This window comes from Acomys russatus, chromosome 10, assembly GCF_903995435.1.
Source record: "Acomys russatus chromosome 10, mAcoRus1.1, whole genome shotgun sequence".
Classification (NCBI taxonomy): domain Eukaryota; kingdom Metazoa; phylum Chordata; class Mammalia; order Rodentia; family Muridae; genus Acomys; species Acomys russatus.
The window spans coordinates 51,563,638-51,576,653 of NC_067146.1; the positions used below are offsets into that span (position 1 = coordinate 51,563,638).

The 13,016-nt window shown below is 43.4% G+C and overlaps 1 protein-coding gene across 3 annotated transcripts in view; it reads left to right on the forward strand.

Moving 5' to 3' along the window:
* Lhfpl3 (LHFPL tetraspan subfamily member 3) overlaps nucleotides 1-13,016 on the forward strand; it is a 479,319-nt gene that overhangs the window by 327,198 nt on the left and 139,105 nt on the right. The gene's annotated exons all lie outside the window — the stretch shown is intronic.

Consider the following 13,016-nt stretch of genomic DNA (forward strand, 5'->3'; position numbering starts at 1 on the left):
CCCTCCACCCCACCACCCCACCACCCCCCCGCGCGCCCCTGCGGCTCTCCTTTGCATTGTCTGTTAATGCTCTTGAGTCTAACTAAGACTTCTCCGCAGACTCAAGACATTTGCAAGACCTGAGTATAGCACTGCGTTTTCTTATTCTTCTGACACACTTACCTTTCTGGGGCTCTCCAAGTCCGTTGTGACAGTTTAAGTAGTTTTCCTTCTCTAACGCCTTAGCTGTCAGGAGCCAATGATTGAGAGGCAGCCTTGATAGGCAGATTTGGGCCCAGGGGTCCCGCTCAAACTAAGGCACCAGCCAAGGACAATACAGGCGGTAAACTTTAAACCCCTACCCAGATCTAGCCAATGGACAGGACATTCTCCACAGTTGAGTGGAGAGTGGGGTATGACTTTCTCACGTACTATGGTGCCTCACATTTGACCATGTCCCCTGGAGGGGGAGACCTGGTGGCACACAGAGGAAGGACAGCAGGTTACCAAGAAGAGACTTGATACCCTATGAGCATATACAGGGGGAGGTAATCCCCCTCAGGAACAGTCATAGGGGAGGGGAATAAGGGGAAAATGGGAGGGAGGGGAGAGTGGGAGGATACAAGGGATGGGATAACCATTGAAATGTAACAAGAATAAATTAATAAATAAATAAATAAAATAAAAGAACTTTAGGAAAAAAAAAAAGAGGCAGCTGTCTATTTGACCGAATGGGATGTGCTTCCCTCTCTGTGGATGTGCCTGTTTCTCCGGGAGTGAAATGGATGTCTTTGAGATCTCTAAAACCCATTGCAAGTACTTGATTCGAATTCAAACTTTTCTTGTGGGTTGGGGGAGTTATGGGGGTTATAGCAGCACACCAACTGGCTGGACTTCCCAATGTGTTATCTGGGTAACCAACTCCTCAGACTTCTTTTCAAAAGGAAGCTGTCTACTGAAATACAAGGAAACTGGTGATTAATACCTAAGTATATCGAAGTAGGTGACTAAAAGCCAGTATGCCACTATTCAAGGTAAATCTTACACTTTTACTTCTACACTCCCAAACCTGTTCTTTAGGGTAGAGTTTTAATGCCAATAATTTGTTATAGCTTTAGGTTTGTGTAATGCATTTCATCTTTATATTATGGGGTTGGGGGTTCCTTCTGTTGAGGGGTAGGTTGGTTGATTTTTGAGACTGTCTTGCTCTATAGGCCAGACTGACCTCAAGCTCTTGAGCCTCCTCTCTGATGCAGCCTCCTGAGTCTTTAGCCTGTGGGCATGTACCACCATGCTTAGCTCTTCATGTCACCTTCAAGCTTTGTGCTTTGCAGTTGCATTGTCGCCTCCAGCTGAGGGCTTCCTTCCAGCTTTTTGTTCCTAAAAAGGAGTGAAATCCATTCTTGAATTCTAAAACTTAGGTATGGCTTCAGGTAGGTGCTAATTTAAAGCATCCCTCGCTATGTTTAACAGGCCTCTACTGTAAAAATATTCTTGTGTGATGGTCACATAGCCAGCCTCACATGTGGCTATCATTGCCCATGCTTGCAAAGTTCTGAACATGGAAAGGTAAATGGAGTCACCAAGAGGGCAGCAGACACCCAGGAGCTTTCACTCTCTGGCTTGTAGGCTCAGCTTAGTTTACTTCATCTTATCTAGAATGTTCTAGGCATAAAAATAACTTTTACAGGGAATGCCGCTAAAACTTGCAAAAAACAAAGCTACCTTTCCCTCAGAGTTGCTCTCTCTAGATTTAAAGAACACCCGCTGTAAAGATAACAGTTACAGTTTTGTTTCTGTCACAGATTTAGTCCTTTCTGTGCACTTAGTAGTCAATTTTTATGAGCTTAATTTTTTTTAAAAAATCTACAAAAACATAAAAACTGTATACACCATAATTAACCAGACCCAAAGTCTGCACAACTTAATGGACTCCTATGCAGTTAGAATTAGCATTCTAAAGAGAAGCCATGGAGTTTCACATTAGATTTCATACTTTCAATACTGAATGTATTTTATGTATTTCTCCACCACCAAAACCGAAACAGGAAGTCCGTGATAACATTATAACTAGAAAAAAAATTCCTTTCATAACTTGCGTCCTCAGTTCTTCCTCATCCCTCATATATTTCTTCGTGTTCTGCTGTGCCCACACGTGCGGTTGTTTTCATATGTGCGTATATTAGTCACACACTCCTTGACTTGATGCTCTTTTTGGAGCTTTCATCTGTCTCTCTGGTCTGTTGGGGCATTTTTGGCTTCTTCCCTCCATATTCAATGGTAAGGTAGCTCAAATCTGTCAAATTACCTCTCTGGAAGGAATGGGTGGAAAACTACATTGTTCTACAAACACTTGGATCCTTCCGGCCTCTAGCAATTGGCCAGAACGTTGTTTGTTCCCTTTAATGTTCAAAGTCACATGGAAAACTTCCAACTTCTCAGATCCTCTCTGACCACAAATACAAGAAAACTCAGAAAAATGCAGTTAAAGTCAGTAGCAGATCATCCGCTGCAGAACAGAGCGATCCAAGGAAGCAGAGAAAGCGACAGACCGTGTGATGAGCCCATCAGTGTCTCAATCCAAGCACCTTAATCTGCAACTCTGAGAAAGTAAAATCAATTTTGCTATGCAGACTTGCCAGGCCTTTATGCACTAAGTCTCTATAAACCCGGTCAAGATTTCTAATCCTTGTATGTAATTTAACCAAACCTACATATTCCTGAGAAGTGATCTAAGATTTACTCTTGCTGTACAAAAAAGCCTTTGCTGTTTGGTATTATTTAATAATTTGTTCAAGGTTGAAACTTCCGAACTCAGATTACCTGAGGCCAATCAAGAATTCTCTATTTGATGTCTATGAACCTAATTTGCAGTTATGAAACTGGTTATATATTAATTGGTGTCCTTATAACTGCATGGATGTATTAATATCACAGTTGACTGATTAAAATACTTTCCACTATCAGTTTTTACTGATAAAACTACCAAAATGTCTCTTGGGGGGAAAAAATCTTTGTTTTGGTTCCACCGTAACATATTGATATGGTGACAAATGTAGTCCTGGCTCAGAATTTTAGAAGAATGTATTCACTCCAGATGTTTTCTGGTGCTAGGGAGGCAGGCAGTGCTATATGTGAAGCCACGACTGAAAAGAGTAAAGAATGTTTGTGTTTCTATACCACGACCATGGCACATTGTAGCATCTTCTATGCATTTTGAAAGTAGCAGATGCATAGGAAGGAACAAGACATGATCATGACAGAAGACAGACTCCTGAGGACCACACCTTGTCTGGAGCTACTGCAACTAACTCTACAACACGTCCACTGCTTTATTTGAAAGAGGCACCATATAAATCCAGGTTTCCTATGTGTCATTGTAGCAAGGATATTACTTAGACCCATGAGTCCTTCTCAGCAGGCACCCTAATGGGATAAAACAAAATCTCTGCCACAGAGCCGGGCAGTGGTGGCGCACGCCTTTAATCCCAGCACTCAGGAGGCAGAGGCAGGCGGATCACTGTGAGTTCGAGGCCAGCCTGGTCTACAAAGTGAGTCCAGGATAGCCAAGGCTACACAGAGGAAACCCTGTCTCAAAAAACAAAAAAACAAAAACAAAGCAAAAAATATCTCTGCCACATCCATCACAGACTCTATCAGAGAAAAGAACTTGCTTCTAATTGCAGACCATACTCCACTCATGGGATCTCAACACAGAAGGGAATATTAGATGCTACCGAATCCTAAAATAACCATCACAAAGATGCTATTCTGTGAGAAAACAGGAGGAGTATGTACCTAAAAGTCCCCACCACAGCCAGTTACAGCTATCACCCAGGAAACATTTTCAGCGCGTTTGCCCCAGGCCCACTTGAGCACACCGTCCAGTATTTCTTGAGGCTCCTCTTTCCCAAGAGCACAAAGCTCCCTTGAGAGACGCCTCAACTGGAACAGATTGTAAGTTGTGGAATGAGAAAAAAAATGTAAGCAAAGGCACTTTCTCATGCCTTCGACCAAAGCAAAGCAGCCACATTGCTGTGTTTCTGCCCTTAGGTTGAGATCAAGAGCAGCATCTGTTTTATGGAAAATCACAACTTGAGGATCCAAGTGCGTGCTCTCTCTCTCTCTCTCTCTCTCTCTCTCTCTCTCTCTCTCTCTCTCTCTCTCTCTCTCACACACACACACACACACACACACACACACACACACACACACACACACACACACACAGGGCCAGCTATGGAGCTCGCTGGAAGTGACAGGGTAATATTTGTGAAATATCTCTTTCCTTGTCAGACATCATTTATAAAGAGGTCTGTTTCTACGTGTGTGTGTGTGTGTGTGTGTGTGTGTGTGTGTGTGTGGTCTTTGAAATCACTTATCAGATAATTGGGTCCTCTCAGGAGCAGCTTTAACGTAATTTTTAATGAAAAGAAAAGGTTTTAATGAAAAACAGAGAAAAGTGAAAACTGCTTAAATCCAGTCACCTTGTGTCAGATTTGGCCATTAGGGAAAAAGAAAAACCCACAGGCCCTTCCTCCCTAGGGGACCTGGGGGACGCAGGCCAGGGCTGTGTGGTCCCTGGCACAGGGAGGACAGTGCTAGGCTGGGCAGGTGTTTCTTCTTGTTGAGGAGTATTGCAGCATGGTTTCTAAATGAGCCCACAGCAGTCGGCATTTAACCTTGATATGCTGTTTAATTGCATATTTTAACACACTGAACTGTGAAGTCAATTTAATTATGTAAAATTAAAGTTTCACCCAGATAAAAAGGATTTGAAATAAAAGCCTCAATTTCAATTTCTTTCATTAACTGGGAAGGGATAAATAATTACATTTTTCAGAGCTCCTATGCCATAAATATCTCTTTCCTTGTCAGACATCGTTTATAAAGAGGTCTGTTTCTACGTGTGTGTGTGTGTGTGTGTGTGTGTGTGTGTGTGTGTGTGTGTGGTCTTTGAATCACTTATCAGATAATTGGGTCCTCTCAGGAGCAGCTTTAAAGTCACTTTGTCTTTAAGCACTTAAACTGCAAATGAGGAAACTTGATCCAGGGGTGACTCGAGCTACTGTTTATGAAGTGTTTGAGGACTTTTTAATGCTGTAATAGAGGAGTGAGAATAAATTCATCTTACTTCCCTAATTGAGAAATCCCTTTGGAATTTTGATTTTTCCATGTCATACCATGCCATGACCACACAGTGAGTGGCAGTGTGGTATGGTGTAGGAGAAAGAACCTGCGCATAGCTTCAGGTTGCGCAGCAGTGCTGTTATTCCTGACACTAGCTAAGGCCAACACCTGGCACAGTTTTCCAATTAACGCCCCTAGTCTCCAAAATGCAGATCTTAAACAAATAGCATCTAAGGTTCTTCCCAGGACTCAAAGATCTGAGTCTGGTAAGGGTTCTTGCCCTCACAGCCATGAGCACAGCTGATACATCTGGAGCTTGTGGGTGTGCAGCGGTGTCTAAGAAATAGAAAAATCAGAGGTCAGGGCATGGGGCTATGTGGTACCTTGAGTCTTCTTTTCTCTCTCTCTCGTGTGTGCCCTCCCCGGGATCCACTCACCCCTGACCCATTCATTCATACCCCCTAGAGCAGAGTGAGCCTGAGTTAGCAGGCTGTGGTACAATGCAACTGCTCCTCCATACCTAACTAAATCCCAACACCATGTCAGAATTGTGGGCACCATGATAGTGACTTGAGGGTCAGGACAAATACACTGTTTTTGTTCTCCATGCCAGCAGATGCCTCTGGTCCAATCTCTGAGTGCCTCAGAGCCTCGGCTTCATCTCAGTAAAATGGCAGCGACAGTGTCCAGTCTAGTTTTATGCCGACTGAGAGAGTTCAGCCGAAGCATGAAGGTTGGAAGTCACTTATCAACACCAGGGCTGGCACAGGCTTTAGTATGACTGGACATCTGCCATGTGAAAGTTGATTCAACCCTTGAAATAACAGAGTGAAATAGTTGCCTTCACCCTAGTTCTTCCTAGCCCAAACTGCAGTACAAGGAAGTTAAAATTAGCGTCTAAACGTTCAAAGCTAGGAAGGAGTGGGTCTAACTCATTTAACTCACAATTTCAGGTCTTGTCTTTGGCCCAGCGTCATATAACCCATTTCTAAAATGCATTTCTGTTGGTTTTCAGCTTGGCTAGAGAGCCCTGTACAAGCCATGGGGTTTACTCCTGCTTCCATTTGGTTGCTTTTAGAAAAATGCTATATAATCAAAAGCTCAATACATTGGAGAGAAACTTACATAATCCATGTTGCTACTTAGCTATAAATTATTATTTAAAAAAAAATAGCAAAGTGAGATCAGGAGACCCAGGAGAAAAGCATCTTTAACTGTTCTGAACTCAAACTTGAATAAGGCCATAGTGAATGGTCTGTTTTATAATGGAAACCAATAGCGCTTGGTGTCTTCAACAAATCTTAGAATGGACCCGAATGGAAACTGCATACATCCTGGTCCTTTGTCAGATGAGCTAAACCTATACTAGATACTGAAGCAAAGCTGAGAGGCCCTTGTGAGGCCATCTGCCTTGTACCCCACTACTTTTACTTGTTCTCACCTTCACACATTCGTAACATTTGGGGTTCACCCGCAGCACTTCGCAGATGCTGTCTTGTCAAGGATCCTTCCCAACCTGCCACCTGATGGATCCCATAGTCCAGTTTCAAGACTTAGTATTTGTTTGTTTGTTTTCCCGCATCTTGAAGCTCCAGCTTGATTGGGATCCTATAAATGGCCTTACCTAATTCCCCTGCCTCCGCCTCTTGCTGCGCAGACTCCTTTGCTGGTTTCCCCCATCTTCCACTCGCTGGGGTATCTTTAGCTGCACTTCCTTCCTGCTGACCTCATAGCTTCCAAGGTACATCTGCATCCCCATGACTCCCAGGTTCAATGACGTCTGATCTCACGTATCCAACTCCCTATTTAAATCTTTGGTTGGAATCTCGTGTCTGACACTTCCATGGCCGAGTTCTTTGTACAATCCCCAAAGCCACAAAACTTCGTGGTCTTCCTTATCTCAGCTCATAGGAGCCTCATCCTTCCAAATGCTCAGAGCAACATTTGTGCCGTCCCACCTCCTCCTCCCACGGCTTAAACCTATTCACCACAAACGCCCTACTAGCCGCACCTGTAAACTAGTCTTCCCACCATCTTACCCCCATATCTGCTGCTATCCGGGTCCACACTATCATCCTCATTTTCTAAAAGCTCATTCATCCTCTTGCAGTCTAACCTTCCGAGCATCCAGTAGGATGCAGCTACTGGCATCGCTCTCGGTCTGAGGACCTCTGGTGACTTGGTGATCTCACTCCAGAAAAGCAAAAGTCATGCCCCATGTTCTACAAGGCTATGCAAACCTACCTCCATCTTTGCCAGTCAGTTCTTCCCTTAACGCCCAGCTTCCTCCTCCCTTCCTGCTCTTCAGACATTTAGAGGCAGCCTCTGCTTTTGTTGTTCTCTCTTTCTGAAATATTCTCCTCCAAAACCATAAGGTTTACTCCCTCCCCCTCCTGGGATTTACCGAAATATCACCTCCGTGATAAGCACACTGCCTCTTCTTAATTATTTTCTGTCTCCCTAGGGAAGGCACAGGCAGAGAGTTTTCTCTTTGTTTGCTATTACAACCTTAATATTTGAATAATGTCTGGCATGTGTTGACTCTCAGTGGCTACATGTCAAATAAGTGAGCTGTTGAATGAATTCTAGCCCTCTTCTAGTCATACTGTTGTGTTCATGGATCCTAGGCATGAAGAGGTTCTGCTTTGGTGGAGCTGAAATGTGCTTCTTTATTTTGTCTATCCAAATCCCTTCCTTCTACTTGTAATCACTGAGTTACCCAAGAATCGTTACTGAGACAGAATGGGCATGGTAACACATTCACCAAGATGCCATGAGTTTTAGCTTCATGTTGTCATCGGTGCTGTCTACGAGACACAAAAGGAACCAGGAGTGCTTACCACTGCTGGTGAGAGGGGGGAACAGAGAAGACATCTAAAGGTGTGGTGAGGGAGGGAGGTAGATAAGATAGCCAAAGATGTGGGGGAGGAGGAAGCAGAGGGGACATCCAAAGGTATAGTGTGAAGATAGAGATGGCAAGAGCTGCCAAAGATGTGGTGGGGGGAGAACTTGGCAGGAGCTTCAGTGTGCAATTGAAGATTGTCTTCTTCAATTTACCCTTCTAGGCTAGAGGTAAAACACTATCATCCATCAAAAGCTATGTGTCAAAATCACTCATGTGCTGTAGTTGGCCCTAAGAAAGAATTTCCTCTGTGACCAGTACCCAAACTCCAGTAATGGAGATTTACTCTCTGTTATTCCAGTTAGCCGACTTCCAGCAGAAGTTGCTTGGGAATCTGAGGGCAAAGCCAGGGCTGACTGAGCGGTTGACCCAAGCAACACCATTTTCAACTCTGCTTCCAAAGCCAAAATAATTTTTTGGCATTTCAGTGCTATTTTTTTGTCTTTGAGACAAGGCCTGCTGAGCCAAGAATCTCTCAGGAACTATCCAACCAGCTGAAATAAAGGAAGGAACTCTGAGGTTTGCTGCATTTAAGAAGAGGGGGTGGAAGAGGAGAGGAGATGGGTGGAGAGAGAGAGACAGACAGAGAGAGAGAGAGAAATCTTTCAATTGAGTTAGAACTTCTCCCTCTATCTCTTTTCTTCTCCCTTTTGGCACTGTGGTCTCGAGGCCTGGAACCAATGAATGTGACTGACATTCATAAAACTCAATCTATGAGTTGTATTTATTTCTAAGTGACTCATCTGTGCATGGTCCTCTTTTCTTCTCTAAGGCAGGACACTCCATGTAACTTCACCAGGCAATTTAACATTTGATGATAATAAACTGCATTAGTGACCACTTTTCTCTTTCTAAATCTTCTGCTTTGATTTTAACATGTAACATAAATCTATCCATTAAAATCACTGCTTTTAAAAAAAAAACTGTTTTTATTTGGGGCAAACACTTCTAGACTTATTGATTGATTGATGATTGATTTTTTTTTTTTGAGATCAGATTTTGTTGTGCATCTCAGGGTGGCTGGAACTTGTGATCCTCCTGCCTCGGTCTCCTGAGTGTTGGGATCAGGGCCATACACAAGCATGTTCAACTCTAGTCTTCCAATAGATGCGATCATTAAGCTTCTACCATAATTATGCCTGTAAAAGCTTTTTCTCCAATAAACTAACAGCGTATGTTAGCTTAGTTTCTTGCTGTTTGATTTTGCTTGTTTCCCCTTCTAACTTCTCTCGTCATCCTGCAGTCTCTGGAGTTTTCTTTATGTGACCTTCACAGAGAAGAGCACACTTGAAGAAGAACATTAGTCTTCCTGACTGTAATTCTAGGCAAACCTCCTGGAGCCCCGGCTTCTCTACCAGAATTTTTTTTCATGTACATAAAACTTCGGTTAGAAAAACAAACCTCTCCATTCTTACTATATAGTCAATGACTCTGTTATGAGGTCAGAGCATAGAAATACAGCCACTCATCTCACTTGCAAGGGAGAAGCACAGTTGTTCTCATCCTGAACAGAGACAAACAAAAAGTGCTGTGGCAAATAAAGTGCTAAGGCTCCTGGCACAAATGCATTGTCTCGGGGAACATTTCCCCAAATCTTCCCACCCCCAACTGAAAATAAGCCTGCAGACTCCACTCCTTTCACTTTGGGATCTGGAAATCAAGCAAGAAACTGTGTCTTTTTCATGCTGTATCCACTCTTCAAATTCCTACTTGCACAGGTGCATAATAAATTTTAACATTTGTCACTTAATAAATTTAATTTTAAAACTTTATGGAAACTGCTAATGTTTCTACTTAACATCTCTTTTATACAAGAAGCAATTTGCCTCTTCATTAATTGCAAAGAAAATAAACTCAACTATAAATTGCCTGGTAGTGATGGGTGTTTTTTTTTTTAAGACTCATTGTTCCATTTGCTGGAACACTTTTTTTACATCCTTTTACCTTAATGGTGTTTACTGTTGATGGTTTGGTGAACTCTTGGTGTCTCACCTCCTGTTTTCTAGCCCACTCTGCTAATCTGAGTCTCCTTTTGGAGAATTAATGTAATATTATATTTTTAAGACCCCATGGGTGGATGATAGATAAGAACATTATACACCTGCTCTTCCTTTTTAGGTAAGTCATCTCACTCCTGAGGCTTTTGTTTCAAGAGCCACAAACATTGTATTCTGTTCCACACAAAGGGCAAAGAAGGGCATCCATAGCTGTTGAAAATCCCTGGGGGTCTCAAAACTGAGTTGGACAAAGCTTATTCTAAGACTCACTGATGACAGCAGTTAGTGCCTTGGGTACTAAGTTGTATTTCCAAAATCCGATCCTGTCCTGGACTTTATGCTTCATAAAGGCACCTTGATGGGCCATCTCATGTGAGATGAGTAACTGTCCTTTACTGAGAATTGACGGACAACAGCATCCATGAAAAATTGTGCTATAGTAAGCAGAGATTCCTTCCCGAGGACAACTGGACATAGAAGTATTCATCTTCTGGGATGCTTTTGAAAAATCATCCTGTAGAGAAACATCAGAGAGTCTATTAGTATCAAACAAAGCAAAGAAGGGAGCAATGATGAAAAATGGAAAATATGATAGACACATTGTGCAGTGAAAGCAAGTAAAACAAATAGTGTAGGTGGGGAAGTCTTTTACTTGAAGCATTAATTTCACAGTAAACTACTTAACATTTTATCTCCATAAACTACAAGGAGACAGTCCCTTGTAGCTACCAACATAATGACTTTTTGGCCGCACCCTTGCAGACAACCCACATCAGGTATAGGCAGGTGCTGTATTCATGCACGACCTTGGTTTTTTATTCCTGCTTTGCTCTTCAAACAAAAGGCCTCAAATTCACTGGCATGAAAGCACAGCTTTTCCTGTGTCGTTACACTCTTTCTAACCTAATGTGACCTTAGGGATGCACCTAGACTAACCGGAATGTGAAAGGTGAAAGCTAGCAAGATGCTGTCAGTATCCACCAAAAGCAAGACTGACAACACTGTCAAGAGATGAGGAAGGCAAAACTCACTCCAGGCCGGGAGGAAGAGCAGCTGTGGTGTGCATGTCAGCAACACCAACATATGTTCCAACAGAGCAGCTAGACAGATGGCTTCCTGGAGAGAAGGCAGATGGCTAAGGCCACAGGCAGGCTCACTGAAACCCGGCTCTCACCTAGAGCCCTGGAACAACAGGGGAGGGTCTTCTCCAAAGAAAGTCTAAAATAACTATCGTTTGCAAGAGATGGCAAGTGCAAAGGCTCCACAAGCAAACTCCATCTCCTAGCCTGGCATCTCCTCACCAGAGGTTGGACTGTTGGTGCCAACATGCAATACCTCAGACATTCAGGTAAGACAGATGGAGTTTGTGGTGCTCCCAGACTTTAGCGGCTGTGACATAAAGAGACCGCATGTGTTGATCACTAGGAACTTGTGCGACTCTTGCTGCTCTCCTTCAGGAAGATGCCTTAAAAGCATGGGCAGCTACAGTGTTTTGGCCAGACTTGGTAAACTTAAAACCTTTCAGAGGTAGCATGGTGAATTCAGCCCTCATCTCCCTTCTACTGGGGATTGAGCTCAAGGTACTCTGAGGACAACAAGAGGGCATTTAGCCTCAGAACGCCCGTGACTCTTTTTGTTTGTTTGTTTTTGTTTTTCAAGACAGGGTTTCTCTGTGTAGCCTTGGCTGTCCTGGACTCGCTTTGTGGACCAGGCTGGCCTTGAACTCACAGCGATCCTCCTGCCTTTGTCTCCCAACTGCTGGGATTAAAGGTGTGTGTCACCATGCCCGGCTCAAGCCCCTGGCTCTTTATAGACACTGGGAAGCTTTCTATGTTATTCCAGTGCAAGATCGATTCGTCCTGGAGATACTTATCCGGTTGGCAGGAAGTGGATCCAGGTATGAGAGGAAACCCTCTTCAGGGGATTCTAATGTACAGGTGGGCTTGAGGAGCATTGGGATCACCCCACTTCTTCCCCTGTAGAAGAGACTGAGGCTGATAGGGAGGAAGTGAAGAGCATCTCACAGTAGGCATTACTATAATTGAGATCCATTGGTGGCCTGTGACATAGGGGCATTCCAGTCAGTAATAAGCTAAAAGCATTCACCTCTCTGGAGTCCATTGCTGCTTTCTGAGAAATAGTTTTTGGCCTGCCTACGCAACCTGATTTGTCACCTGCTAGCTCTGAAAACTTGGACAAGACTAACTTTTCTCATCTCTAAGGACATCAAGAGATTCTGTGGGGGAAGTGAGAAAAAGTATATAACCTGCTGCAGTGGCAGGCATTGTTATCATTTGTACTTCATATTTCACAAATAGTGCTGGTTTGTGTCAGGGAGAGACCACGCCCCTAACTACCCTGCGAGGCTGTTTCTCTTTGTTCCCAGCTACACTCAGTTTTAATGGAGGTCCCATTAAGATGTGGGCTGTGTCTCTTCCACTTGCTTAAATATGATTTGTCACCTGATAGCTTTATGCATCTTTTGTGTGTGGGGGAGGGTTGTTTGATTGGTTGGTTGGTTGTTGGTTAGATGGTTTGTTTTGTTTTGTTTTGTTTCGTTTTTGTTTTGTGTGTGTGTGTGTGTGTGGTTGTTGTTGTTTTGTTTTGCTCTTTATTAGACCAGAAGTACTCACTTTTAGCCTGGGTCTCTGGGCTATCTAGACTCCAGTTTTTGATCACCCACACAGTGTCAAGTATGGGTTCTATCTCCTGGAGTGGGCCTTAGGACAAATCAAGCATCCGTTGGCTACTCCAACAAGGCTTGTACCACCATTGCCCTCGCATAAATCTCAGGCAGGGCAAAGGTTTTGTGGTTGGGCTGGCGTTTTCTTTTCAAGTCTATTGTCCTACAACGCTAGTAACCTTTCTGTGTCATAGATACCACAAAGCTTTAAATAGAGACTGGCTAGGGTGAGTGTGTTGTTTGGCTAGATATTTCCCTGTGCAGCCCTCTCACACACGCCCACATCTAGAGGGACGAGGGGTCATGAGAGTACGCTTTGACAGCA